General features: G+C 48.5%; 1 protein-coding gene across 1 annotated transcript in view; it reads right to left on the reverse strand.

Moving 5' to 3' along the window:
* The window catches only part of LOC140411509 (dynein axonemal heavy chain 6-like), a 1,703,852-nt gene that overhangs the window by 1,191,852 nt on the left and 487,120 nt on the right, over positions 1–24,880 (reverse strand). The gene's annotated exons all lie outside the window — the stretch shown is intronic.

Below are 24,880 nucleotides of genomic sequence, written 5' to 3' on the forward strand. Positions count from 1 at the left end.
ATCAGCGAACTGTAACGAGGGCCACAGGAATCAGCTGACTGTAACAAGTGCCACAGGAATCAGCAAACTGTAACGGGTGCCAGAGGAATCAGCTAACTGTAATGAGCGCCAAAGGCATCAGCTAACTGTAACGAGTGCCACAGGAATCAGCAAACTGTAACGGGTGCCAGAGGAATCAGCTAACTGTAATGAGCGCCAAAGGCATCAGCTAAATGTAACAAATGCCACAGAAATCAGCTAATTGTAACGGGGACAACAGGGATCAGCTAACTTTGACGAGTGCCACAGGAATCAGCGAACAAATGAATGCCACAGGAATCAGCTAATTGTAACTCGTACCACAGGAATCAGCTAACTGTAACGAGTGCCACAAAAATCAGTTAACTGTAATGAGTGCCACAGGAATCAGCTAACTGTAACGAGTGCCACAGGAATCAGTTAACTGTAATGAGTGCCACAGGAATCAGCTAACTGTAACGGGTGCCACAGGAATCAGATAACTGTAACGAGGGCCACAGGGATCAGCTAACTTTGACGAGTGCCACAGGAATCAGCGAACAAATGAATGCCACAGGAATCAGCTAATTGTAACTCGTACCACAGGAATCAGCTAACTGTAACGAGGGCTACAGGAATCAGCTAACTGTAACGAGTGCCACAGGAATCAGCTAACTGTAACGAGGGCCACAGGGATCAGCTGACTGTAATGAGTGCCACAGGAATCAGCTAACTGTAACGGGTGCCACAGGAATCAGCGAACGGTAACGGGTGCCACAGGAATCAGCGAACTGTAACGAGTGCCACAGGAATCAGCTAACTGTAACAAGTGCCATGGGAATCAGCTAACTGTAACGAGTGCCACAGGAATCAGCTAACTGTAACAAGTGTCACAGGAATCAGTTAATTGTAATGTGTGCCACAGGAATCAGCGAATTGGAACAGGTGCCAAAGGGATCAGCTAACTGTAACGGGTGCCACAGGAATCAGCTTACTGTAACGAGGGCCACAGGAATCAGCTAACTGTAACGAGGGCAACAGGAATCAGCTAACTGTAACGAGTGCCGCAGGAATCAGCTAACTGTAACGAGTGCCACAGGAATCAGCGAATTGTAACGGGTGCCACAGGGATCAGCTAACTGTAACAAGTGCCACAGGAATCAGCAAACTGTAACGGGTGCCACAGGAATCATCAAACTGGAACGAGCGCTACAGGAATCAGCAGACTGTAACAAGTGCCAGAGGAATCAGCTAACTGTAACGGGTGCCACAGGAATCAGCGAACTGTAACGGGTGCCACAGGAATCAGCGAACTGTAACGAGGGCCACAGGAATCAGCTAACATTAATAAGTGCCACAGGAATCAGCAAACTGTAACGGGTGCCAGAGGAATCAGCTAACTGTAATGAGCGCCAAAGGCATCAGCTAACTGTAACGAGTGCCACAGGAATCAGCTAATTGTAACGGGTGCCACAGGAATCAGCTAACTGTAATGAGCGCCAAAGGCATCAGCTAAATGTAACAAGTGCCACAGAAATCAGCTAATTGTAACGGGTGCCACAGGAATCAGCTAACTGTAATGAGTGCCACAGGAATCAGCGAATAAATGAATGCCACAGGAATCAGCTAACTGTAACGAGTGCCACAGGTATCAGTTAACTGTAATGAGTGCCACAGGAATCAGCTAACTGTAACGAGTGCCACAGGGATCAGCTAGCTGTAACGGGTGCCACAGGAATCAGCTAACTGTAATGAGTGCCACAGGAATCAGCTAACTGTAACGAGTGCCACAGGAATCAGCTAACTGTAACGAGTGCCACAGGAATCAGCAAGCTGTAACTCGTGCCACAGGAATCAGCTAACTGTAACAAGTGCCTCAGGAATCAGCTAAATGTAACAATGCCACAGGAATCAGCTAACTGTAATGGGTGCCACAGGAATCAGCAAACTGTAACGAGTGCCACAGGAATCAGCAAACTGTAATGAGTGCCACAGGAATCAGCTTACTGTAACGGGTGCCACAGGAATCAGCGAACTGTAACGGGTGCCACAGGAATCAGCGAACTGTAACGAGGGCCACAGGAATCAGCTAACAGTAATAAGTGCCACAGGAATCAGCAAACTGTAACGGGTGCCAGAGGAATCAGCTAACTGTAATGAGCGCCAAAGGCATCAGCTAACTGTAACGAGTGCCACAGGAATCAGCAAACTGTAACGGGTGCCAGAGGAATCAGCTAACTGTAATGAGCGGCAAAGGCATCAGCTAAATGTAACAAATGCCACAGAAATCAGCTAATTGTAACGGGTACAACAGGGATCAGCTAACTTTGACGAGTGCCACAGGAATCAGCGAACAAATGAATGCCACAGGAATCAGCTAACTGTAACGAGTGCCACAGAAATCAGTTAACTGTAATGAGTGCCACAGGAATCAGCTAACTGTAACGAGTGCCACAGGAATCAGTTAACTGTAATGAGTGCCACAGGAATCAGCTAACTGTAACGGGTGCCACAGGAATCAGCTAACTGTAACGAGGGCCACAGGGATCAGCTAACTTTGACGAGTGCCACAGGAATCAGCGAACAAATGAATGCCACAGGAATCAGCTAATTGTAACTCGTACCACAGGAATCAGCTAACTGTAACGAGGGCTACAGGAATCAGCTAACTGTAACGAGTGCCACAGGAATCAGCTAACTGTAACGAGGGCCACAGGGATCAGCTGACTGTAACGGGTGCCACAGGAATCAGCGAACGGTAACGGGTGCCACAGGAATCAGCGAACTGTAACGAGTGCCACAGGAATCAGCTAACTGTAACAAGTGCCATGGGAATCAGCTAACTGTAACTAGTGCCACAGGAATCAGCTAACTGTAACAAGTGTCACAGGAATCAGATAATTGTAATGTGTGCCACAGGAATCAGCGAATTGTAACAGGTGCCAAAGGGATCAGCTAACTGTAACGGGTGCCACAGGAATCAGCTTACTGTAACGAGGGCCACAGGAATCAGCTAACTGTAACGAGGGCAACAGGAATCAGCTAACTGTAACGAGTGCCGCAGGAATCAGCTGACTGTAACGAGTGCCACAGGAATCAGCGAATTGTAACGGGTGCCACAGGGATCAGCTAACTGTAACAAGTGCCACAGGAATCAGCAAACTGTAACGGATGCCACAGGAATCATCAAACTGGAACGAGCGCTACAGGAATCAGCAGACTGTAACAAGTGCCAGAGGAATCAGCTAACTGTAACGGGTGCCACAGGAATCAGCGAACTGTAACAGGTGCCACAGGAATCAGCGAACTGTAACGAGGGCCACAGGAATCAGCTAACATTAATAAGTGCCACAGGAATCAGCAAACTGTAACGGGTGCCAGAGGAATCAGCTAACTGTAATGAGCGCCAAAGGCATCAGCTAACTGTAACGAGTGCCACAGGAATCAGTAAACTGTAACGGGTGCCAAAGGAATCAGCTAACTGTAATGAGCGCCAAAGGCATCAGCTAAATGTAGCAAGTGCCACAGAAATCAGCTAATTGTAACGGGTGCCACAGGAATCAGCTAACTGTAATGAGTGCCACAGGAATCAGCGAATAAATGAATGCCACAGGAATCAGCTAACTGTAACGAGTGCCACAGGTATCAGTTAACTGTAATGAGTGCCACAGGAATCAGCTAACTGTAACGAGTGCCACAGGGATCAGCTAACTGTAACGGGTGCCACAGGAATCAGCTAACTGTAATGAGTGCCACAGGAATCAGCAAACTGTAACGAGTGCCACAGGAATCAGCTAACTGTAACGAGTGCCACAGGAATCAGCAAGCTGTAACTCGTGCCACAGGAATCAGCTAACTGTAACAAGTGCCTCAGGAATCAGCTAAATGTAACAATGCCACAGGAATCAGCTAACTGTAATGGGTGCCACAGGAATCAGCAAACTGTAACGAGTGCCACAGGAATCAGCAAACTGTAATGAGTGCCACAGGAATCAGCTTACTGTAACGGGTGCCACAGGAATCAGCGAACTGTAACAAGTGCCATGGGAATCAGCCAACTGTAACAAGTGTCACAGGAATCAGCATACCGCACGGGTGCCACAGGAATCAGCTAACTGTAACGGGTGCCACAGGAATCAGCTAACTGTAACGAGGGCCACAGGAATCAGCTAACGGTAACGAGTGCCGCAGGAATCAGCTAACTGTAACGGGTACCACGGGAAACTGCTAACTGTAACGAGTGCCACAGGAATCAGCAAACTGTAATGAGTGCCACAGGAGTCAGCTAACTGTAACGAGTGCCACAGGAATCAGCAAACTGTAATGAGTGCCACAGGAATCAGCTTACTTTAACGGGTGCCACAGGAATCAGCTAACTGTAACAAGTGCCACGGGAATCAGCTAACTGTAACAAGTGCCACAGGAATCGGCTAACTGTAACAATGCCACAGGAATCAGCTAACTGTAACGAGTGTCACAGGAATCAGTTAATTGTAACGAGTGCCACAGGAATCAGCGAATTGTAACGGGTGCCAAAGGGATCTGCTAACTGTAACGGGTGCCACAGGAATCAGCATACCGTACGGGTGCCACAGGAACCAGCTAACTGTAACGGGTGCCACAGGAATCAGCTAACTGTAACGGGTGCCAGAGGAATCAGCTAACTGTAATGAGCGCCAAAGGCATCAGCTAACTGTAACGAGTGCCACAGGAATCAGCTAATTGTAACGGGTGCCACAGGAATCAGCTAACTGTAATTTAGTTTAAATTTTCTTTAAATTAGTTTTTTAGGCGGGATCAGGAAGTCGACCCGCGGACGTCTGGGAAGACCCTCACCAATAAATTCTGGTGGAGAGGAAACCCGAGACACTACACGTGTAGTGTCTCCCACCCGCCCTCCTCCTCTAACCTAATAATAAAACCCATTGGTCTGAGGTAAGTACCATATTTTTATTATATTATTATTATTTTTTATAAAAATTTAATTTAGTTGTTAGCCAGATCTTGGTAGAAAGTTAGAGGAATGGCAGGGAAGGGAGTACAATGTTCCTCCTGCAGGATGTTTGAGGTGAGGGATGCAGTTAGTGTCCCTGCTGATTTTACCTGCAGGAAGTGCTGCCATCTCCAGCTCCTCCAAGACCGAGTTAGGGAACTGGAGCTGGAGTTGGAAGAACTTCGCTTCATTCGGGAGGCAGAAGGGGTCATAGATAGCAGCTTCAGGGAATTAGTTACACCAAAGATTGGAGATAGGTGGGTAACTGTAAGAGGGACTGGGAAAAAACAGTCAGTGCAGGGATCCCCTGCGGTCGTTCCCCTGAGAAACAAGTATACTGCTTTGGATACTTGTGGGGGGGGGGACTTACCAGGGGTAAGCCATGGGGTACGGGCCTCTGGCACGGAGTCTGTCCCTGTTGCTCAGAAGGGAAGGGGGGAGAGGAGCAGAGCATTAGTAATTGGGGACTCTATAGTCAGGGGCACAGATAGGAGATTTTGTGGGAGCGTGAGAGACTCACGTTTGGTATGTTGCCTCCCAGGTGCAAGGGTACGTGATGTCTCGGATCGTGTTTTCCGGGTCCTTAGGGGGGAGGGGGAGCAGCCCCAAGTCGTGGTCCACATTGGCACCAACGACATAGGTAGGAAAGGGGACAAGGATGTCAGGCAGGCTTTCAGGGAGCTAGGATGGAAGCTCAGAACTAGAACAAACAGAGTTGTTATCTCTGGGTTGTTGCCCGTGCCACGTGATAGTGAGATGAGGAATAGGGAGAGAGAGCATTTAAACACGTGGCTACAGGGATGGTGCAGGCGGGAGGGTTTCAGATTTTTGGATAACTGGGGCTCTTTCTGGGGAAGGTGGGACCTCTACAGACAGGATGGTCTACATCTGAACCTGAGGGGCACAACTATCCTGGGGGGGAGATTTGTTAGTGCTCTTTGGGGGGGTTTAAACTAATGCAGCAGGGGCATGGGAACCTGGATTGTAGTTTTAGGGTAAGGGAGAATGAGAGTATAGAGGTCAGGAGCACAGATTTGACGTCGCAGGAGGGGGCCAGCGTTCAGGTAGGTGGTTTGAAGTGTGTCTACTTCAATGCCAGGAGTATACGAAACAAGGTAGGGGAACTGGCAGCGTGGGTTGGTACCTGGGACTTCGATGTTGTGGCCATTTCGGAGACATGGATAGAGCAGGGACAGGAATGGATGTTGCAGGTTCCGGGGTTTAGGTGTTTTAGTAAGCTCAGAGAAGGAGGCAAAAGAGGGGGAGGTGTGGCGCTGCTAGTCAAGAGCAGTATTACGGTGGCGGAGAGGATGCTAGATGGGGACTCTTCTTCCGAGGTAGTATTGGCTGAAGTTAGAAACAGGAAAGGAGAGGTCACCCTGTTGGGAGTTTTTTATAGGCCTCCTAATAGTTCTAGGGATGTAGAGGAAAGGATGGCGAAGATGATTCTGGATATGAGCGAAAGTAACAGGGTAGTTATTATGGGAGACTTTAACTTTCCAAATATTGACTGGAAAAGATATAGTTTGAGTACAATAGATGGGTCGTTTTTTGTACAGTGTGTGCAGGAGGGTTTCCTGAAACAATATGTTGACAGGCCAACAAGAGGCGAGGCCACGTTGGATTTGGTTTTGGGTAATGAACCAGGCCAGGTGTTGGATTTGGAGGTAGGAGAGCACTTTGGGGACAGTGACCACAATTCGGTGACGTTTACGTTAATGATGGAAAGGGATAAGTATACACCGCAGGGCAAGAGTTATAGCTGGGGGAAGGGCAATTATGATGCCATTAGACGTGACTTGGGGGGGATAAGGTGGAGAAGTAGGCTGCAAGTGTTGGGCACACTGGATAAGTGGGGCTTGTTCAAGGATCAGCTACTGCGTGTTCTTGATAAGTATGTACCGGTCAGACAGGGAGGAAGGCGTCGAGCGAGGGAACCGTGGTTTACCAGGGAAGTGGAATCTCTTGTTAAGAGGAAGAAGGAGGCCTATGTGAAGATGAAGTGTGAAGTTTCGGTTGGGGCGATGGATAGTTACAAGGTAGCGAGGAAGGATCTAAAGAGAGAGCTAAGACGAGCAAGGAGGGGACATGAGAAGTATTTGGCAGGAAGGATCAAGGAAAACCCAAAAGCTTTCTATAGGTATGTCAGGAATAAGCGAATGACTAGGGAAAGAGTAGGACCAGTCAAGGACAGGGATGGGAAATTGTGTGTGGAGTCTGAAGAGATAGGCGAGATACTAAATGAATATTTTTCGTCAGTATTCACTCAGGAAAAAGATAATGTTGTGGAGGAGAATGCTGAGTCCCAGGCTAATAGAATAGATGGCATTGAGGTACGTAGGGAAGAGGTGTTGGCAATTCTGGACAGGCTGAAAATAGATAAGTCCCCGGGACCTGATGGGATTTATCCTAGGATTCTATGGGAGGCCAGGGAAGAGATTGCTGGACCTTTGGCTTTGATTTTTATGTCATCATTGGCTACAGGAATAGTGCCAGAGGACTGGAGGACAGCAAATGTGGTCCCTTTGTTCAAAAAGGGGAGCAGAGACAACCCCGGCAACTATAGACCGGTGAGCCTCACGTCTGTAGTGGGTAAAGTCTTGGAGGGGATTATAAGGGACAAGATTTATAATCATCTAGATAGGAATGATATGATCAGGGATAGTCAGCATGGCTTTGTGAAGGGTAGGTCATGCCTCACAAACCTTATTGAGTTCTTTGAGAAGGTGACTGAACAGGTAGACGAGGGTAGAGCAGTTGATGTGGTGTATATGGATTTCAGCAAAGCGTTTGATAAGGTTCCCCACGGTAGGCTATTGCAAAAAATACGGAGGCTGGGGATTGAGGGTGATTTAGAGATGTGGATCAGAAATTGGCTAGCTGAAAGAAGACAGAGGGTGGTGGTTGATGGGAAATGTTCAGAATGGAGTACAGTCACAAGTGGAGTACCACAAGGATCTGTTCTGGGGCCGTTGCTGTTTGTCATTTTTATCAATGACCTAGAGGAAGGCACAGAAGGGTGGGTGAGTAAATTTGCAGATGATACTAAAGTCGGTGGTGTTGTCGATAGTGTGGAAGGATGTAGCAGGTTACAGAGGGATATAGATAAGCTGCAGAGCTGGGCTGAGAGGTGGCAAATGGAGTTTAATGTAGAGAAGTGTGAGGTGATTCACTTTGGAAGGAATAACAGGAATGCGGAATATTTGGCTAATGGTAAAGTTCTTGAAAGTGTGGCTGAGCAGAGGGATCTAGGTGTCCATGTACATAGATCCCTGAAAGTTGCCACCCAGGTTGATAGGGTTGTGAAGAAGGCCTATGGAGTGTTGGCCTTTATTGGTAGAGGGATTGAGTTCCGGAGTCGAGAGGTCATGTTGCAGCTGTACAGAACTCTGGTCCGGCCGCATTTGGAGTATTGCGTACAGTTCTGGTCACCGCATTATAGGAAGGACGTGGAGGCTTTGGAGCGGGTGCAGAGGAGATTTACCAGGATGTTGCCTGGTATGGAGGGAAAATCTTATGAGGAAAGGCTGACGGACTTGAGGTTGTTTTCGTTGGAGAGAAGAAGGCTAAGAGGAGAATTAATAGAGGCATACAAAATGATCAGGGGGTTGGATAGGGTGGACAGTGAGAGCCTTCTCCCGCGGATGGATATGGCTGGCACGAGGGGACATAACTTTAAACTGAGGGGTAATAGATATAGGACAGAGGTCAGAGGTAGGTTCTTTACGCAAAGAGTAGTGAGGCCGTGGAATGCCCTACCTGCTACAGTAGTGAACTCGCCAACATTGAGGGCATTTAAAAGTTTATTGGATAAACATATGGATGATAATGGCATAGTGTAGGTTAGATGGCTTTTGTTTCGGTGCAACATCGTGGGCCGAAGGGCCTGTACTGCGCTGTATTGTTCTATGTTCTATGTTCTATGAGGGCCACAGTAGTCAGCTAACTGTAATGAATGTCACAAGGATCAGCTGCCGGTAACGGGTGCTACAGGAATCAGCTAACTGTAACGAGTGCCACAGGAATCAGCGAACTGTAATGAGTACCACAGGAATCAGCGAACTGTAATGAGTGCCACAGGGATCAGCTGACTGCAACGAGTGCCACAGGAATCAGCTAACTGTAATGAGTGCCACAGGAATCAGCTAACTGTAACGAGGGCCACAGGAGTCAGCTAACTGTAATGAGTGTCACAGGAATCAGCTAACTGTAACAGGTGCCACAGGAATCAGCTAACTGTAACGAGGGCCACAGAAATCAGCTAACTGTAACGAATGCCACAGGAATCAGCTAACTGTCATGGGTGCCACAGGAATCAGCTAACTGTAACGGCTGCCCCAGGAATCAGCTAACTGTAACGAGTGCCACAGGAATCAGCTAACTGTAACGGGAGCCACAGGAATCAGCTAACTGTAATGGGTGCCCCAGGAATCAGCTAACTGTAATGAGTGCCACAGGAAACAGCGAACTGTAATGAGTACCACAGGAATCAGCAAACTGTAACGAGTGCCACAGGGATCAGCCGACTGTAACGAGTGCCACAGAAATCAGCTAACTGTAATGAATGTCACAAGGATCAGCTAACTGTAAAGAGTGCCACAGGAATCAGCTAACGGTAACGGGTGCCACAGGAATCTGCAAACTGTAACGAGTGCCACAGGAATCAGCTAACTGTAACGAGGGCCACAGGAATCAGCTAACTGTAACGAGTGCCACAGGAATCAGCTAACTGTAACGAGGGCCACAGGAATCAGCTAACTGTAACGAGTGCCGCAGGAATCAGCTAACTGTAACGGGTACCACGGGAAACTGCTAACTGTAACGAGTGCCACAGGAATCAGCGAATTGTAACGGTTGCCACAGGGATCAGCTTACTGTAACGGGTGCCACAGGAATCAGCAAACTGTAACAGGTGCCACAGTAATCAGCGAACTGTAACGGGTCCCATAGGACTCAGCTAACTATAACGAGGGCCACGGGAATCAGCAAACTGGAACGAGTGCGACAGGAATCAGCAAACTGTAATGAGTGCCACAGGAGTCAGCTAACTGTAACGAGTGCCACAGGAATCAGCAAACTGTAATGAGTGCCACAGGAATCAGCTTACTGTAACGGGTGCCACAGGAATCAGCTAACTGTAACAAGTGCCACGGGAATCAGCTAACTGTAACAAGTGCCACAGGAATCGGCTAACTGTAACAATGCCACAGGAATCAGCTAACTGTAACGAGTGTCACAGGAATCAGTTAATTGTAACGAGTGCCACAGGAATCAGCGAATTGTAACGGGTGCCAAAGGGATCTGCTAACTGTAACGGGTGCCACAGGAATCAGCATACCGTACGGGTGCCACAGGAACCAGCTAACTGTAACGGGTGCCACAGGAATCAGCTAACTGTAACGAGGGCCACAGTAGTCAGCTAACTGTAATGAATGTCACAAGGATCAGCTGCCGGTAACGGGTGCTACAGGAATCAGCTAACTGTAACGAGTGCCACAGGAATCAGCGAACTGTAATGAGTACCACAGGAATCAGCAAACTGTAATGAGTGCCACAGGAATCAGCTTACTGTAACGGGTGCCACAGGAATCAGCTAACTGTAACAAGTGCCACGGGAATCAGCTAACTGTAACAAGTGCCACAGGAATCGGCTAACTGTAACAATGCCACAGGAATCAGCTAACTGTAACGAGTGTCACAGGAATCAGTTAATTGTAACGAGTGCCACAGGAATCAGCGAATTGTAACGGGTGCCAAAGGGATCTGCTAACTGTAACGGGTGCCACAGGAATCAGCATACCGTACGGGTGCCACAGGAACCAGCTAACTGTAACGGGTGCCACAGGAATCAGCTAACTGTAACGAGGGCCACAGTAGTCAGCTAACTGTAATGAATGTCACAAGGATCAGCTGCCGGTAACGGGTGCTACAGGAATCAGCTAACTGTAACGAGTGCCACAGGAATCAGCGAACTGTAATGAGTACCACAGGAATCAGCGAACTGTAATGAGTGCCACAGGGATCAGCTGACTGCAACGAGTGCCACATAAATCAGCTAACTGTAATGAGTGCCACAGGAATCAGCTAACTGTAACGAGGGCCACAGGAATCTGCAAACTGTAACGAGTGCCACAGGGATCAGCTGACTGTAACGAGTGCCACAGGAATCAGCGAATTGTAACGGGTGCCACAGGGATCAGCTAACTGTAACAAGTGCCACAGGAATCAGCAAACTGTAACGGGTGCCACAGGAATCATCAAACTGGAACGAGCGCTACAGGAATCAGCAGACTGTAACAAGTGCCAGAGGAATCAGCTAACTGTAACGGGTGCCACAGGAATCAGCGAACTGTAACAGGTGCCACAGGAATCAGCGAACTGTAACGAGGGCCACAGGAATCAGCTAACATTAATAAGTGCCACAGGAATCAGCAAACTGTAACGGGTGCCAGAGTAATCAGCTAACTGTAATGAGCGCCAAAGGCATCAGCTAACTGTAACGAGTGCCACAGGAATCAGCAAACTGTAACGGGTGCCAGAGGAATCAGCTAACTGTAATGAGCGCCAAAGGCATCAGCTAAATGTAACAAGTGCCACAGAAATCAGCTAATTGTAACGGGTGCCACAGGAATCAGCTAACTGTAATGAGTGCCACAGGAATCAGCGAATAAATGAATGCCACAGGAATCAGCTAACTGTAACGAGTGCCACAGGTATCAGTTAACTGTAATGAGTGCCACAGGAATCAGCTAACTGTAACGAGTGCCACAGGGATCAGCTAACTGTAACGGGTGCCACAGGAATCAGCTAACTGTAATGAGTGCCACAGGAATCAGCTAACTGTAACGAGTGCCACAGGAATCAGCTAACTGTAACGAGTGCCACAGGAATCAGCAAGCTGTAACTCGTGCCACAGGAATCAGCTAACTGTAACAAGTGCCTCAGGAATCAGCTAAATGTAACAATGCCACAGGAATCAGCTAACTGTAATGGGTGCCACAGGAATCAGCAAACTGTAACGAGTGCCACAGGAATCAGCAAACTGTAATGAGTGCCACAGGAATCAGCTTACTGTAACGGGTGCCACAGGAATCAGCGAACTGTAACAAATGGCATGGGAATCAGCCAACTGTAACAAGTGTCACAGGAATCAGCATACCGCACGGGTGCCACAGGAATCAGCTAACTGTAACGGGTGCCACAGGAATCAGCTAACTGTAACGAGGGCCACAGGAATCAGCTAACTGTAACGAGTGCCGCAGGAATCAGCTAACTGTAACGGGTACCACGGGAAACTGCTAACTGTAACGAGTGCCACAGGAATCAGCAAACTTTAATGAGTGCCACAGGAGTCAGCTAACTGTAACGAGTGCCACAGGAATCAGCAAACTGTAATGAGTGCCACAGGAATCAGCTTACTTTAACGGGTGCCACAGGAATCAGCTAACTGTAACAAGTGCCACGGGAATCAGCTAACTGTAACAAGTGCCACAGGAATCGGCTAACTGTAACAATGCCACAGGAATCAGCTAACTGTAACGAGTGTCACAGGAATCAGTTAATTGTAACGAGTGCCACAGGAATCAGCGAATTGTAACGGGTGCCAAAGGGATCTGCTAACTGTAACGGGTGCCACAGGAATCAGCATACCGTACGGGTGCCACAGGAACCAGCTAACTGTAACGGGTGCCACAGGAATCAGCTAACTGTAACGAGGGCCACAGTAGTCAGCTAACTGTAATGAGTACCACAGGAATCAGCGAACTGTAATGAGTGCCACAGGGATCAGCTGACTGCAACGAGTGCCACAGGAATCAGCTAACTGTAATGAGTGCCACAGGAATCAGCTAACTGTAACGAGGGGCACAGGAATCTGCAAACTGTAACGAGTGCCACAGGGATCAGCTGACTGTAACGGGTGCCACAGGAGTCAGCTAACTGTAATGAGTGTCACAGGAATCAGCTAACTGTAACAGGTGCCACAGGAATCAGCTAACTGTAACGAGGGCCACAGAAATCAGCTAACTGTAACGAGTGCCACAGGAATCAGCTAACTGTAATGGGTGCCACAGGAATCAGCTAACTGTAACGGGTGCCCCAGGAATCAGCTAACTGTAACGAGTGCCACAGGAATCAGCTAACTGTAACGGGAGCCACAGGAATCAGCTAACTGTAACGGGTGCCCCAGGAATCAGCTAACTGTAATGAGTGCCACAGGAAACAGCGAACTGTAATGAGTACCACAGGAATCAGCAAACTGTAACGAGTGCCACAGGGATCAGCCGACTGTAACGAGTGCCACAGAAATCAGCTAACTGTAATGAATGTCACAAGGATCAGCTAACTGTAAAGAGTGCCACAGGAATCAGCTAACGGTAACGGGTGCCACAGGAATCTGCAAACTGTAACGAGTGCCACAGGAATCAGCTAACTGTAACGAGGGCCACAGGAATCAGCTAACTGTAACGAGTGCCGCAGGAATCAGCTAACTGTAACGGGTACCACGGGAAACTGCTAACTGTAACGAGTGCCACAGGAATCAGCGAATTGTAACGGTTGCCACAGGGATCAGCTTACTGTAACGGGTGCCACAGGAATCAGCAAACTGTAACAGGTGCCACAGTAATCAGCGAACTGTAACGGGTCCCACAGGACTCAGCTAACTATAACGAGGGCCACGGGAATCAGCAAACTGGAACGAGTGCGACAGGAATCAGCAAACTGTAATGAGTGCCACAGGAGTCAGCTAACTGTAAAGAGTGCCACAGGAATCAGCAAACTGTAATGAGTGCCACAGGAGTCAGCTTACTGTAACGGGTGCCACAGGAATCAGCTAACTGTAATGAGTGCCACAGGAATAAGCTTACTGTAACGGGTGCCACAGGAATCAGCTAACTGTAACAAGTGCCACGGGAATCAGCTAACTGTAACAAGTGCCACAGGAATCGGCTAACTGTAACAATGCCACAGGAATCAGCTAACTGTAACGAGTGTCACAGGAATCAGTTAATTGTAACGAGTGCCACAGGAATCAGCGAATTGTAACGGGTGCCAAAGGGATCTGCTAACTGTAACGGGTGCCACAGGAATCAGCATACCGTACGGGTGCCACAGGAACCAGCTAACTGTAACGGGTGCCACAGGAATCAGCTAACTGTAACGAGGGCCACAGTAGTCAGCTAACTGTAATGAATGTCACAAGGATCAGCTGCCGGTAACGGGTGCTACAGCAATCAGCTAACTGTAACGAGTGCCACAGGAATCAGCGAACTGTAATGAGTACCACAGGAATCAGCGAACTGTAATGAGTGCCACAGGGATCAGCTGACTGCAAGGAGTGCCACATAAATCAGCTAACTGTAATGAGTGCCACAGGAATCAGCTAACTGTAACGAGGGCCACAGGAATCTGCAAGCTGTAACGAGTGCCACAGGGATCAGCTGACTGTAACGGGTGCCACAGGAGTCAGCTAACTGTAATGAGTGTCACAGGAATCAGCTAACTGTAACAGGTGCCACAGGAATCAGCTAACTGTAACGAGGGCCACAGAAATCAGCTAACTGTAACGGGTGCCACAGGAATCAGCTAACTGTAATGGGTGCCACAGGAATCAGCTAACTGTAACGGGTGCCCCAGGAATCAGCTAACTGTAACGAGTGCCACAGGAATCAGCTAACTGTAACGGGAGCCACAGGAATCAGCTAACTGTAACGGGTGCCCCAGGAATCAGCTAACTGTAATGAGTGCCACAGGAAACAGCGAACTGTAATGAGTACCACAGGAATCAGCAAACTGTAACGAGTGCCACAGGGATCAGCCGACTGTAACGAGTGCCACAGGAATCAGCTAACTGTAATGAATGTCACAAGGATCAGCTAACTGTAAAGAGTGCCACAGGAATCAGCTAACGGTAACGGGTGCCACAGGAATCTGCAAACTGTAACGAGTGCCACAGGAATCAGCTAACTGTAACGAGTGTCACAGGAATCAGCTAACTGTAAAGAGTGCCACAGGAATCAGCTAACTGTAACGGGTGCCACAGGAATCAGCTAACTGTAACGAGGGCCACAGGAATCAGCTAACTGTAACGAGTGCCACAGGAATCAGCTAACTGTAACGGGTGCCAGAGGAATCAGCTAACTGCAGCGGGTGCCAGAGGAATCAGCCAGCTGTAATGAGCGCCAAAGGCATCAGCTAACTGTAACAAATACCACAGGAATCAGCGAAATGTAACAAGTGCCACAGAAATCAGCAAACTGTAATTAGTGCCACAGGAAACAGCTAACTGTAATGAGTGCCACACGAATCAGCGAATTGTAACGGGTGCCACAGGGATCAGCTAACTGTAATGGGTGCCACAGGAATCAGCTAACTGTAACGAGTGCCACAGCAATCAGCAAACTGTAATGAGTACCACAGGAATCAGCTTACTGTAACGGGTGCAACAGGAATCAGCTAACTGTAAAGAGTGCCACAGGAATCGGCTAACTGTAACAATGCCACAGGAATCGGCTAACTGTAACAAGTGCCACGGGAATCAGCTAACTGTAACAAGTGCCACAGGAATCGGCTAACTGTAACAATGCCACAGGAATCAGCAAACTGTAACGAGTGCCACAGGAATCAGCTAACTGTAATGAGTGCCACAGGAGTCAGCTAACTGTAACGAGTGCCACAGGGATCAGCTGACTGTAACGAGTGCTACAGGAATCAGCGACCTGTAACGAGGGGTACAGGAATCTGCAAACTGTAACGAGTGCCACAGGGATCAGCTGACTGTAACGAGTAACACAGGAGTCAGCTAACTGTAATGAATGTCACAAGGATCAGCTACCGGTAACGGGTGCCACAGGATTCAGCTAACTGTAACGAGTGCCACAGGAATCAGCGAACTGTAATGAGTACCACAGGAATCAGCGAACTGTAACGAGTGCCACAGGGATCAGCTGACTGTAACGCGTGCCACAGGAATCAGCTAACTGTAATGAGTGCCACAGGAATCAGCTAACTGTAACGAGGGCGACAGGAATCTGCAAACTGTAACGAGTGCCACAGGGATCAGCTGACTGTAACGAGTGCCACAGGAATCAGCTAACTGTAATGAGTGCCACAGGAATCAGCGAACTGTAATGCGTATCACAGTAATCAGCGATCTGTAACGAATGCCACAGGAATCTGCAAACTGTAATGAGTGCCACAGGAATCAGCTAACTGTAACGAGTGCCACAGGAATCAGTTGACTGTAATGAGTGCCACAGGAATCAGCTAACTGTAACGGGTGCCACAGGAATCAGCTAACTGTAACGAGGGCCACAGGGATCAGCTAACTTTGACGAGTGCCACAGGAATCAGCGAACAAATGAATGCCACAGGAATCAGCTAATTGTAACTCGTACCACAGGAATCAGCTAACTGTAACGAGGGCTACAGGAATCAGCTAACTGTAACGAGTGCCACAGGAATCAGCTAACTGTAACGAGGGCCACAGGGATCAGCTGACTGTAATGAGTGCCACAGGAATCAGCTAACTGTAACGGGTGCCACAGGAATCAGCGAACGGTAACGGGTGCCACAGGAATCAGCGAACTGTAACGAGTGCCACAGGAATCAGCTAACTGTAACAAGTGCCATGGGAATCAGCTAACTGTAACTAGTGCCACAGGAATCAGCTAACTGTAACAAGTGTCACAGGAATCAGTTAATTGTAATGTGTGCCACAGGAATCAGCGAATTGTAACAGGTGCCAAAGGGATCAGCTAACTGTAACGGGTGCCACAGGAATCAGCTTACTGTAACGAGGGCCACAGGAATCAGCAAACTGTAACGAGGGCAACAGGAATCAGCTAACTGTAACGAGTGCCGCAGGAATCAGCTAACTGTAACGAGTGCCAAAGGAATCAGCGAATTGTAACGGGTGCCACAGGGATCAGCTAACTGTAACAAGTGCCACAGGAATCAGCAAACTGTAACGGGTGCCACAGGAATCATCAAACTGGAACGAGCGCTACAGGAATCAGCAGACTGTAACAAGTGCCAGAGGAATCAGCTAACTGTAACGGGTGCCACAGGAATCAGCGAACTGTAACGGGTGCCACAGGAATCAGCGAACTGTAACGAGGGCCACAGGAATCAGCTAACAATAATAAGTGCCACAGGAATCAGCAAACTGTAACGGGTGCCAGAGGAATCAGCGAACTGTAATGAGCGCCAAAGGCATCAGCTAACTGTAACGAGTGCCACAGGAATCAGCAAACTGTAATGGGTGCCAGAGGAATCAGCTAACTGTAATGAGCGCCAAAGGCATCAGCTAAATGTAACAAGTGCCACAGAAATCAGCTAATTGTAACGGGTGCCACAGGAATCAGCTAACTGTAATGAGTGCCACAGGAATCAGCGAATAAATGAATGCCACAGTAATCAGCTAACTGTAACGAGTGCCACAGGTATCAGTTAACTGTAATGAGTGCCACAGGAATCAGCTAACTGTAACGAGTGCCACAGGAATCAGCTAACTGTAACGAGTGCCACAGGAATCAGCAAGCTGTAACTCGTGCCACAGGAATCAGCTAACTGTAACAAGTGCCTCAGGAATCAGCTAAATGTAACAATGCCACAGGAATCAGCTAACTGTAATGGGTGCCACAGGAATCAGCAAACTGTAACGAGTGCCACAGGAATCAGCAAACTGTAATGAGTGCCACAGGAATCAGCTTACTGTAACGGGTGCCACAGGAATCAGCGAACTGTAACAAGTGCCATGGGAATCAGCCAACTGTAACAAGTGTCACAGGAATCAGCATACCGCACGGGTGCCACAGGAATCAGCTAACTGTAACGGGTGCCACAGGAATCAGCTAACTGTAACGAGGGCCACAGGAATCAGCTAACTGTAACGAGTGCCGCAGGAATCAGCTAACTGTAACGGGTACCAAGGGAAACTGCTAACTGTAACGAGTGCCACAGGAATCAGCAAACTGTAATGAGTGCCACAGGAGTCAGCTAACTGTAACGAGTGCCACAGGAATCAGCAAACTGTAATGAGTGCCACAGGAATCAGCTTACTGTAACGGGTGCCACAGGAATCAGCTAACTGTAACAAGTGCCACGGGAATCAGCTAACTGTAACAAGTGCCACAGGAATCGGCTAACTGTAACAATGCCACAGGAATCAGCTAACTGTAACGAGTGTCACAGGAATCAGTTAATTGTAACGAGTGCCACAGGAATCAGCGAATTGTAACGGGTGCCTAAGGGATCTGCTAACTGTAACGGGTGCCACAGGAATCAGCATACCGTACGGGTGCCACAGGAACCAGCTAACTGTAACGGGTGCCACAGGAATCAGCTAACTGTAACGAGGGCCACAGTAGTCAGCTAACTGTAATGAATGTCACAAGGATCAGCTGCCGGTAACGGGTGCTACAGGAATCAGCTAACTGTAACGAGTGCCACAGGAATCAGCGAACTGTAATGAGTACCACAGGAATCAGCGAACTGTAATGAGTGCCACAGGGATCAGCTGACTGCAACGAGTGCCACAGGAATCAGCTAACTGTAATGAGAGCCACAGGAATCAGCTAACTGTAACGAGGGCCACAGGAATCTGCAAACTGTAACGAGTGCCACAGGGATCAGCTGACTGTAACGGGTGCCACAGGAGTCAGCTAACTGTAATGAGTGTCACAGGAATCAGCTAACTGTAACAGGTGCCACAGGAATCAGCTAACTGTAACGAGGGCCACAGAAATCAGCTAACTGTAACGAGTGCCACAGGAATCAGCTAACTGTAATGGGTGCCACAGGAATCAGCTAACTGTAACGGGTGCCCCAGGAATCAGCTAACTGTAACGAGTGCCACAGGAATCAGCTAACTGTAACGGGAGCCACAGGAATCAGCTAACTGTAACGGGTGCCCCAGGAATCAGCTAACTGTAATGAGTGCCACAGGAAACAGCGAACTGTAATGAGTACCACAGGAATCAGCAAACTGTAACGAGTGCCACAGGGATCAGCCGACTGTAACGAGTGCCACAGAAATCAGCTAACTGTAATGAATGTCACAAGGATCAGCTAACTGTAAAGAGTGCCACAGGAATCAGCTAACGGTAACGGGTGCCACAGGAATCTGCAAACTGTAACGAGTGCCACAGGAATCAGCTAACTGTAACGAGGGCCACAGGAATCAGCTAACTGTAACGAGTGCCGCAGGAATCAGCTAACTGTAACGGGTACCACGGGAAACTGCTAACTGTAACGAGTGCCACAGGAATCAGCGAATTGTAACGGTTGCCACAGGGATCAGCTTACTGTAACGGGTGCCACAGGAATCAGCAAACTGTAACAGGTGCCACAGTAATCAGCGAACTGTAACAGGTCCCACAGGACTCAGCTAACTATAACGAGGGCCACGGGAATCAGCAAACTGGAACGAGTGTGACAGGAATCAGCAAACTGTAATGAGTGCCACAGGAGTCAGCTAACTGTAACGAGTGCCACAGGAATCAGCAAACTGTAATGAGTGCCACAGGAATCAGCTTACTGTAACGGGTGCCACAGGAATCAGCTAACTGTAACAAGTGCCATGGGAATCAGCTAACTGTAACAAGTGCCACAGGAATCGGCTAACTGTAACAATGCCACAGGAATCAGCTAACTGTAACGAGTGTCACAGGAATCAGTTAATTGTAACGAGTGCCACAGGAATCAGCGAATTGTAACGGGTGCCAAAGGGATCTGCTAACTGTAACGGGTGCCACAGGAATCAGCATACCGTACGGGTGCCACAGGAACCAGCTAACTGTAACGGGTGCCACAGGAATCAGCTAACTGTAACGAGGGCCACAGTAGTCAGCTAACTGTAATGAATGTCACAAGGATCAGCTGCCGGTAACGGGTGCTACAGGAATCAGCTAACTGTAACGAGTGCCACAGGAATCAGCGAACTGTAATGAGTACCACAGGAATCAGCGAACTGTAATGAGTGCCACAGGGATCAGCTGACTGCAACGAGTGCCACAGGAATCAGCTAACTGTAATGAGTGCCACAGGAATCAGCTAACTGTAACGAGGGCCACAGGAATCTGCAAACTGTAACGAGTGCCACAGGGATCAGCTGACTGTAACGGGTGCCACAGGAGTCAGCTAACTGTAATGAGTGTCACAGGAATCAGCTAACTGTAACAGGTGCCACAGGAATCAGCTAACTGTAACGAGGGCCACAGAAATCAGCTAACTGTAACGAGTGCCACAGGAATCAGCTAACTGTAATGGGTGCCACAGGAATCAGCTAACTGTAACGGGTGCCCCAGGAATCAGCTAACTGTAACGAGTGCCACAGGAATCAGCTAACTGTAACGGGAGCCACAGTAATCAGCTAACTGTAACGGGTGCCCCAGGAATCAGCTAACTGTAACGAGTGCCACAGGAATCAGCTAACTGTAACGGGTGCCAGAGGAATCAGCTAACTGCAGCGGGTGCCAGAGGAATCAGCCAGCTGTAATGAGCGCCAAAGGCATCAGCTAACTGTAACAAATACCACAGGAATCAGCGAAATGTAACAAGTGCCACAGAAATCAGCAAACTGTAATTAGTGCCACAGGAAACAGCTAACTGTAATGAGTGCCACACGAATCAGCGAATTGTAACGGGTGCCACAGGGATCAGCTAACTGTAATGGGTGCCACAGGAATCAGCTAACTGTAACGAGTGCCACAGCAATCAGCAAACTGTAATGAGTACCACAGGAATCAGCTTACTGTAACGGGTGCAACAGGAATCAGCTAACTGTAAAGAGTGCCACAGGAATCGGCTAACTGTAACAATGCCACAGGAATCGGCTAACTGTAACAAGTGCCACGGGAATCAGCTAACTGTAACAAGTGCCACAGGAATCGGCTAACTGTAACAATGCCACAGGAATCAGCAAACTGTAACGAGTGCCACAGGAATCAGCTAACTGTAATGAGTGCCACAGGAGTCAGCTAACTGTAACGAGTGCCACAGGGATCAGCTGACTGTAACGAGTGCTACAGGAATCAGCGACCTGTAACGAGGGGTACAGGAATCTGCAAACTGTAACGAGTGCCACAGGGATCAGCTGACTGTAACGAGTAACACAGGAGTCAGCTAACTGTAATGAATGTCACAAGGATCAGCTACCGGTAACGGGTGCCACAGGATTCAGCTAACTGTAACGAGTGCCACAGGAATCAGCGAACTGTAATGAGTACCACAGGAATCAGCGAACTGTAACGAGTGCCACAGGGATCAGCTGACTGTAACGCGTGCCACAGGAATCAGCTAACTGTAATGAGTGCCACAGGAATCAGCTAACTGTAACGAGGGCGACAGGAATCTGCAAACTGTAACGAGTGCCACAGGGATCAGCTGACTGTAACGAGTGCCACAGGAATCAGCTAACTGTAATGAGTGCCACAGGAATCAGCGAACTGTAATGCGTATCACAGTAATCAGCGATCTGTAACGAATGCCACAGGAATCTGCAAACTGTAATGAGTGCCACAGGAATCAGCTAACTGTAACGAGTGCCACAGGAATCAGTTGACTGTAATGAGTGCCACAGGAATCAGCTAACTGTAACGGGTGCCACAGGAATCAGCTAACTGTAACGAGGGCCACAGGGATCAGCTAACTTTGACGAGTGCCACAGGAATCAGCGAACAAATGAATGCCACAGGAATCAGCTAATTGTAACTCGTACCACAGGAATCAGCTAACTGTAACGAGGGCTACAGGAATCAGCTAACTGTAACGAGTGCCACAGGAATCAGCTAACTGTAACGAGGGCCACAGGGATCAGCTGACTGTAATGAGTGCCACAGGAATCAGCTAACTGTAACGGGTGCCACAGGAATCAGCGAACGGTAACGGGTGCCACAGGAATCAGCGAACTGTAACGAGTGCCACAGGAATCAGCTAACTGTAACAAGTGCCATGGGAATCAGCTAACTGTAACTAGTGCCACAGGAATCAGCTAACTGTAACAAGTGTCACAGGAATCAGTTAATTGTAATGTGTGCCACAGGAATCAGCGAATTGTAACAGGTGCCAAAGGGATCAGCTAACTGTAACGGGTGCCACAGGAATCAGCTTACTGTAACGAGGGCCACAGGAATCAGCAAACTGTAACGAGGGCAACAGGAATCAGCTAACTGTAACGAGTGCCGCAGGAATCAGCTAACTGTAACGAGTGCCAAAGGAATCAGCGAATTGTAACGGGTGCCACAGGGATCAGCTAACTGTAACAAGTGCCACAGGAATCAGCAAACTGTAACGGGTGCCACAGGAATCATCAAACTGGAACGAGCGCTACAGGAATCAGCAGACTGTAACAAGTGCCAGAGGAATCAGCTAACTGTAACGGGTGCCACAGGAATCAGCGAACTGTAACGGGTGCCACAGGAATCAGCGAACTGTAACGAGGGCCACAGGAATCAGCTAACAATAATAAGTGCCACAGGAATCAGCAAACTGTAACGGGTGCCAGAGGAATCAGCGAACTGTAATGAGCGCCAAAGGCATCAGCTAACTGTAACGAGTGCCACAGGAATCAGCAAACTGTAATGGGTGCCAGAGGAATCAGCTAACTGTAATGAGCGCCAAAGGCATCAGCTAAATGTAACAAGTGCCACAGAAATCAGCTAATTGTAACGGGTGCCACAGGAATCAGCTAACTGTAATGAGTGCCACAGGAATCAGCGAATAAATGAATGCCACAGTAATCAGCTAACTGTAACGAGTGCCACAGGTATCAGTTAACTGTAATGAGTGCCACAGGAATCAGCTAACTGTAACGAGTGCCACAGGAATCAGCTAACTGTAACGAGTGCCACAGGAATCAGCAAGCTGTAACTCGTGCCACAGGAATCAGCTAACTGTAACAAGTGCCTCAGGAATCAGCTAAATGTAACAATGCCACAGGAATCAGCTAACTGTAATGGGTGCCACAGGAATCAGCAAACTGTAACGAGTGCCACAGGAATCAGCAAACTGTAATGAGTGCCACAGGAATCAGCTTACTGTAACGGGTGCCCCAGGAATCAGCGAACTGTAACAAGTGCCATGGGAATCAGCCAACTGTAACAAGTGTCACAGGAATCAGCATACCGCACGGGTGCCACAGGAATCAGCTAACTGTAACGGGTGCCACAGGAATCAGCTAACTGTAACGAGGGCCACAGGAATCAGCTAACTGTAACGAGTGCCGCAGGAATCAGCTAACTGTAACGGGTACCAAGGGAAACTGCTAACTGTAACGAGTGCCACAGGAATCAGCAAACTGTAATGAGTGCCACAGGAGTCAGCTAACTGTAACGAGTGCCACAGGAATCAGCAAACTGTAATGAGTGCCACAGGAATCAGCTTACTGTAACGGGTGCCACAGGAATCAGCTAACTGTAACGAGTGCCACAGGAATCAGTTGACTGTAATGAGTGCCACAGGAATCAGCTAACTGTAACGGGTGCCACAGGAATCAGCTAACTGTAACGAGGGCCACAGGGATCAGCTAACTTTGACGAGCGCCACAGGAATCAGCGAACAAATGAATGCCACAGGAATCAGCTAATTGTAACTCGTACCACAGGAATCAGCTAACTGTAACGAGGGCTACAGGAATCAGCTAACTGTAACGAGTGCCACAGGAATCAGCTAACTGTAACGAGGGCCACAGGGATCAGCTGACTGTAATGAGTGCCACAGGAATCAGCTAACTGTAACGGGTGCCACAGGAATCAGCGAACGGTAACGGGTGCCACAGGAATCAGCGAACTGTAACGAGTGCCACAGGAATCAGCTAACTGTAACAAGTGCCATGGGAATCAGCTAACTGTAACTAGTGCCACAGGAATCAGCTAACTGTAACGAGTGTCACAGGAATCAGCTAACTGTAAAGAGTGCCACAGGAATCAGCTAACTGTAACGGGTGCCACAGGAATCAGCTAACTGTAACGAGGGCCACAGGAATCTGCAAACTGTAACGAGTGCCACAGGAATCAGCTAACTGTAACAAGTGTCACAGGAATCAGCTAACTGTAACGAGTGCCACAGGAATCAGCTAACTGTAACGGGTGCCAGAGGAATCAGCTAACTGCAGCGGGTGCCAGAGGAATCAGCCAGCTGTAATGAGCGCCAAAGGCATCAGCTAACTGTAACAAATACCACAGGAATCAGCGAAATGTAACAAGTGCCACAGAAATCAGCAAACTGTAATTAGTGCCACAGGAAACAGCTAACTGTAATGAGTGCCACACGAATCAGCGAATTGTAACGGGTGCCACAGGGATCAGCTAACTGTAATGGGTGCCACAGGAATCAGCTAACTGTAACGAGTGCCACAGCAATCAGCAAACTGTAATGAGTACCACAGGAATCAGCTTACTGTAACGGGTGCAACAGGAATCAGCTAACTGTAAAGAGTGCCACAGGAATCGGCTAACTGTAACAATGCCACAGGAATCGGCTAACTGTAACAAGTGCCACGGGAATCAGCTAACTGTAACAAGTGCCACAGGAATCGGCTAACTGTAACAATGCCACAGGAATCAGCAAACTGTAACGAGTGCCACAGGAATCAGCTAACTGTAATGAGTGCCACAGGAGTCAGCTAACTGTAACGAGTGCCACAGGGATCAGCTGACTGTAACGAGTGCTACAGGAATCAGCGACCTGTAACGAGGGGTACAGGAATCTGCAAACTGTAACGAGTGCCACAGGGATCAGCTGACTGTAACGAGTAACACAGGAGTCAGCTAACTGTAATGAATGTCACAAGGATCAGCTACCGGTAACGGGTGCCACAGGATTCAGCTAACTGTAACGAGTGCCACAGGAATCAGCGAACTGTAATGAGTACCACAGGAATCAGCGAAC

Source organism: Scyliorhinus torazame, chromosome 4 (assembly GCF_047496885.1).
Source record: "Scyliorhinus torazame isolate Kashiwa2021f chromosome 4, sScyTor2.1, whole genome shotgun sequence".
Taxonomy (NCBI): Eukaryota; Metazoa; Chordata; class Chondrichthyes; order Carcharhiniformes; family Scyliorhinidae; genus Scyliorhinus; species Scyliorhinus torazame.